We start from the raw sequence: 6,516 nt of genomic DNA on the forward strand, positions 1-6,516 counted from the left end.
CAAAAACTTTTCTCAGGCTCATGAAGGAAACCTTCAAATTCAAAAGGCTGGTGCTGTTGTGAGAAGTAAACAGGTCTCTCTGCTTTAGCCATTGGCTTTATCCATCCTGGCAAATCTGATAGTACATTTTTCCCTAGCCAGCACTGAATTTTAAGTAAACTCACTTTGCTGTTGGATTATAAAGTGCACAGCACATTGTAGCAGTGGATAAATTGAGAGATAAGCTGGTACAGTGATTAACTCCCGTATTAGTTGCACACAGAGGTCTCTTACGGAGATACTGTTTTGTCCCATGAAGAAAACTTAATGAGAGCGATGCTTCTGTGAGCAGTTGTTATTCTGCTTGTGGAATCCTACCTCCTCCTTGCAAGAAGGAACTGAAATAGGGTAAGATGAAAGGAAGTGCCTTGCTCTCCTCTCAGTTCTGGTTCAGTATCATATCTCCCAAGTCCCTCACCACTGGCTGTAGTTACCACCTCACCTTTCTGCCCCAGTTCCCTAGGCATTATCACAATAACAGAACACGAGTTGTTACTCTGTCTGTTGTTGGTTCTTACCGTGGCTCAATATAAATCCCTATCAATCCCTCTCTTCTTTCTACATTTGCAGTTTTCTGCATATTTATTTATTCAGCTTTTGCACTAAACCCAAGTCTTGCCAGGTGTCGTTGCATTGCAGCGATTGAGAAGACAAGAAGAGTTCCTGAAAGACGATAAATACTCATAGTAACTACATTCCTGATAATTCACTTCATGGAAACAATAACGGAGCAAACATCTAAGTTGTTAAAATGTCTCTTGTTAACATGATATTTTTTAAAAAATTCACAATAGGACATTGCTGTTTGAATTTAAGCCACTAATGCTAAGGGATTCCTAGTCCGGGTGGTGCATTTCCCTTCAGTCTCTTCCTCTTCCAAGGAAAATCCTCTGTACCTGCCTGTCAGCTCCTCTCTGGAAAGAGCCTCTTCAATAACCCTTTTCCCAAGCATGCAGGAGCATGTTAAGGGGAGCTAAGAGAAGCCCTAAGCTTGGCCTTTCTTCCTGTTAATCCAACGTTAATGCAATAGCTATTTATATAGCAGAGACCTGCCACGTTTCCTCCCCTGTACAGCCAGCATACCTTGCTGCTGAGCGGAGCGAAATGCTGACTGCTCCTCCTGTCACCCTCCCACTGGTGACAGCTCTGTGTCAGAGCTGGCCTCTGCTGGCACCTACCTCCACCTCACCCGCGGCAAAAAGGAACAAGACAGGGGGAAGACTTGGGACAGACCAAAACATTGACAGGAAAAGAGAGAAGAGGGGCTTTTCTGGGACATTGGGGTTTGTTTCTGCTCTACTTCGTGCTCCACTGGCCACAGCTGTTTCCTGGAGTCTTGCTGATTTCTCAGAGTATTACCTTTGCCCACATTTTGTCCCATTTTCTGCAACTGGCTGTTGCTCCTTGGCTTGTTTCTTTACAGGAAGGAGTTTCTGGCCAAGCAGCTGATCCTTCTAGCTGTTGGTAGAGCAGAGCTGCAGCCGCCAGCCGTGCTGCAGCATCGCCTGGAGGCGCATGGGGCAGGGGTGCTCATCTTCAGCACCTCTGCTGCACGTTACTCGCTGCCTTAATGCTGTGTTCAGCTGCTCTAGCCCTAAACACAGCAGCCTGGCTGTGCCGTCTGGGTTTTTTCAGCCGTACTAAAAGCATCACATGGCATTAAAGATGTTTCAGGCTGTTGTGTGTAGCAGCTTTGATATGCTTTTAGGTTCCCATCAAAACGTCAGTGCTGTTTGCCAGAGTTTTACTTAGCAAGTGACTCTCCTGTTTTGCATGTGTTAGGCAGAGCTCACGGGCACCTTGTGCGAACAGGTCAAAGGCCTGCCCAGGCCAGTACCCTGGCCCCTGCAGGAGGCAGCAGGTTCCGTATTTCAGGGAGCCTAGTGATGCTCTGCAAACATCAGGGAAGGACTTTTCTGTAATCCTTAAGCCTTTTTTGTGTCTTCTGAAGCCATGCAGATGCGATGTCAGATAAAAGGCTTTATTATTTCTATTGGCTTGGAAAAAAAAATTCAAAACTCTGGTGTCTTGCTTAAACAGTTATAGTAAAATTCAGACTAACTGGAATTGGTGGGTTGGGGGGGGATTATTTAGTGTTGGGGTTTTTTTTTCCTTCCTCTGTGTGTGTGGTGACTTTTTAGATGAAAACATCTAGATGATCCTTACAAAATTCTCTGCTACAGCAGGAGCCACCAACACCAAAGATGCCTTTTTTCCTTCACTCTCTTCTGGTCACACATAGTTTTGGCATCTTGTACTGAAGATCCTGTTCGCTGCCAATAGGTGAGTAAGGGTTTTGTGGGCTCTGATAAGCAGAGGCCATCATTCTCATGCAGACCTGTCTGAATAGAGGCTTATGAAAGCTGTGATTAAATAGAGGCTTATTAATTAGAGAAAAGGCAAACATATTAAGGCACATCATGCTTGATTTACCTCTGGAATAACAACTGCAACATCAGTTTTAATGGACCTTTGTGTTTTCTCTCAAGAGGGAAACATCCAAGTGCTTTGAAGTATGTAAAAAGACATTGATGGAGTATTGAACGCTTTCTGAGTTGAATTTCATTGCATAGTTCTCAGAGGGCAAAACTACAGCACTTTCTTTTCGTAGGTAACAGGGAAAGAGATGGGCAGAAAGTATATCTTCCCTGTGTTCGTCTCTCCCTAGTGTTTAAGAACTTGACGATTGTGTGCCTATGGATGCAACAGACTTTGTGATTCTTCCTTCTCAGGTATATCTTTACCCAGCTAAAGTTATTAGCAATTAGCCAACTAATGACTTTCCAGAATGTCTTTATCGCAACCATGGGCTGCTCCAAACGGGACGTTTCGGTAGTGAGGCAGAAGAGACGCTAGATGGCACAGAAGCACTTGCAAAGCGGGAGGGAGGCTGGGCTGGACTGGGCCGGACTGGGCCGGGCTGGGCTGGGCTGGGCCGGACTGGGCCGGACTGGGCCGGGCCGGGCTGGGCTGAGCCTCGGGCACCCTCCCCTCTCCCGGGGCCGAAGCGGGGTCGCTGCACGGCAAGCGGCGGGCGGCAGCCGGAAGGGACGGGGACCTTGTAATTACCAGAGTCATTGTGACCCGTCGCTGTGATTGATACCCTCTGCTTCGTCAGCCTCGGCAAGAGGTGTCGCAGGCCAAGTTTATGTATCCGTAAATGTTCCTCTTTGAGGCTCGCGGGGGAAATGAGGAGCACCGGGTATTTGCATAGCCCCTTTTACTTGCCCAAACTTCCTTTATTTTGGTAACTCGTTTATCTCAGCAGCAAGAACATGAAGCAGCTAGACTTTAGCCTCCCTTAAATCCTGTCTTTTGCATCCGTTTTGCTCTTGTGCGCTCATGTTGATCTGTGTATCTTCAGTCCCGGAGATGAAGGTGATCACTGTTGTCCTTTGTACTCAGATGAACAAACCCCTGTTACCGCTCCAAAGCTGTCCGGACACAGCACTTCTGGATTGTTTTCCCCATCTGCCTCCTGCCTCAAACAAGGGTATTTTAACTCTCCACACTTTTATTGGTCAGTGGCCTCAGCAGACACCTCTTGTGGGTTTCTTTTTTCGGAAATCTCGCTCAGACACTTCACTCATTGGTACTTACACTCTATAGACGCCTAATGCGATGGTCACACAGGTTGAAACCAGGTCTCCGTTTATGCTGGTTAACTGCGTGCAGATCTTGCATGGGGCAGCAGTAGGGCCATGGGAGACTGGGTGCGTGCAGTGGGGCTGTTTGCCAAGCACGTCTTGGGGGTGGATATCCACAGGTATGACCCAGAGGTGGCATTGCTACCCTCTGGTGGGCTTTCCCCCAAGAAGCTGAAGCAGCTGGATCCCAGTTTGCTCAAGTTCTGCTGGTGCCTGCAAAAGTACAAACCCAGGGAAAAGCTGTAGGGATGGGCTCTCCAGCCAAGTCCCCGTGTCCCTCTGGGGCATTAGGCACAACCATGAAAGACAGCAGGGGATGCTGCCCACAGCACCTGCCCTCCCCTGGCTTTAGTTTCTTGCTCTTCCTCTAAACACTGACAGTGGAAGAAGCCAGGCTATAAAAAGCATGAAACAACTAGAGCAAGTACAACATCTGCTTGCACCTGATAAATGCTCCCATTTTTCAGCAAACAATGATTTAGGGATTCCCACTTCTTCACTTAGTCTCACACTGCAGTCCTGGAAAGCCTGTTCAAGAGTTACAAGAACCCTTTTGTGGGATGACTGAGCCGCAGCAAGGTTGCAAAAATATGGGAAGCGGCTAGATTCAAGTCATGACTGTTGCAAATACGGAGGATATTAAATTTAGGAGGAATACCAGATACTTGGTCTTAATTGTTACTCTTGAGCTTCATAAGCTTTTATACAGTCAGTGCTCATATTCAGTTTTATGTACTTCTGTTGCCTGAGAGTAAATCAGTCAGTACTTTTTTGCTGTCAGTATTCAATGTTTTCAGTAGTTTTCCCAATGCGTAGGGCAGAAGCCCTACTTAAAGTTTTCAGTTCCTGCTCATGTTCCTATGAAGGTGTGAGAGTATGAATCAAAAGTAGGCTGGATTTAATGCAATCCATAACATCAAACACTATCCGGATTTAATTCTCTCTAACACATTCACTGAGTGACAGTCAAATAACACAAAGATGCTTCTTCAGCTGGGAAACTGAACTGAACTACGATTGCACATGTTTAATCCTATAATGTTGATATGATAAGTATCTTGTTTTAATGAGATACACATGTACCAATTCTCTAGCTGCTGAGGGCATGCAGCCATTTGGCAATAGGCTGATTTGTGAAATGCAGGAGTTGCTGTTGTGGATTGCAGCAGTAGACCAGCTTCCATCTCCGACAGCGGTCAGAAGCAGCTGTTGAGAAGGAATATTGCAAAAAAACCCCAACAACTGGCAACAGGCAGATGTAGGTTAATCAGTCCTCCATAGAGGTCTCGAGCTGATCCCAGAAATTAGAGATTGGAGTAATCTTTGAAACACAAGATTCTTAGTGTCTGGTGTACTTCACGAGAGATTGATTTTTATCCTATTCTCTTCCCATTCCTTTCCTTCTCTTTCCCTTGTCCCTAGAGAATATATTTTGGGTGGAAGAGATATGATTGTTCTACGCGGAACAAGTACGTGATGGGAAAAAAATCTCTCTTGAGCATGATGATCTTGCTTCATGAATACAAACTTTTTTTTTAAGCAGATAGTTTTGGAAATAGATACAGCTTCATCAGATTGCTATCTCACTAGCTGATGCCTCTTTATTAGTGTAAAAATAAAACACAGACTTCTTGCTGCCTTTTCCATTAAGTGAGTAATTAAATTCATAGACACTATACAAAATCTTGTTTATGATTTCAATATTCTTGATGGCTTTTTATACTCACTTAACAAAATCAGTCTTGCTTAAAAAATATAAAACTTCAAGTGTTTGACCTCATTGCTCTAATAATGAGTGAGCTTCAGATTAAGTTTCAACAGTATAAAACAAGATTTTAATTGCTTGGTTTGAGCCAAATCTGTATTTGTCTCTGTCTTGGATCTTGGGCTTGGTATTCTGTATATTGCTGTATGCCTTTGACCTCTCTCCAGCATGGAGCACTATCTGTGCAGGTAGTAAGCAGAACCAACCAAAAAGTGAGAGGTCGTGGGAAATCTTTAGATTTTTTTTCAAAAAAAGGCTGGGTTTGATCCAAATTGGGTGGAAACCAACATTTTTCTGAATTTCCAGCAAACAGAAGCCTCCGCAGTCTGTGGCATGGCTGGCTGGAACTGATACGCTTGTAGTTCCACTGCTAACAGCATCTGCCAGTGCCCCAAGCAGCTGCAGGAGGCTCCCGAAATCCCCACGCTGGGGCAGACCTGCTGGCATGTCAGAATCCATCAGCCCCAGGATGGGTGTCAGGAGCACTTGTGCTGCAGCCGCAACCTGTCAAACTGCCTCAGCTTCAGTAAAAATTTATCAGTTAGACCATTGCCTCTATTACCAGTAAATGCATTATTTTGTTCTACCTTAATTTGGCTGATCTGAGGTTAACTGATGTTCCTATCCAGGCTTTCTAGTCCTTGAGGAATACAGTCCTTAGCACCATGTATTTGCTGTTCTCATCATCTCACTGCTATTCTCCGGGATATCCAAAAGGCGCTTCTCCACTTAGCTATTCCAGGCACCTTGGAAGCTGGCAATGCCACCATCTGTATGGACGAGTCCTCTTCCTGCAACCAGTTTTACTAAGGAAGGCAGGCTTCCAAGGCGGTGGTGTGAATTTACCATTACTAGCAGTCTGGTTACTGCAAGTGTCTTAACTGCAAAGCTTCTGCAGTTTTTCAGAAGCCTTAGTGGATTAGCCTTAATATTCCATTAATATTCTTTTACACTTTTTTCTTTTGTGCTGTTGCTTAATTGCTCCCAAAGACTGTGGCCACTTCATTTTTTTGAACATAAGATTTTAACTTGAAGTTGTTGTTCAGTTTTTGCAATAGACTTTAA

The sequence above is a fragment of the Buteo buteo genome, chromosome 6, assembly GCF_964188355.1.
Source record: "Buteo buteo chromosome 6, bButBut1.hap1.1, whole genome shotgun sequence".
Classification (NCBI taxonomy): domain Eukaryota; kingdom Metazoa; phylum Chordata; class Aves; order Accipitriformes; family Accipitridae; genus Buteo; species Buteo buteo.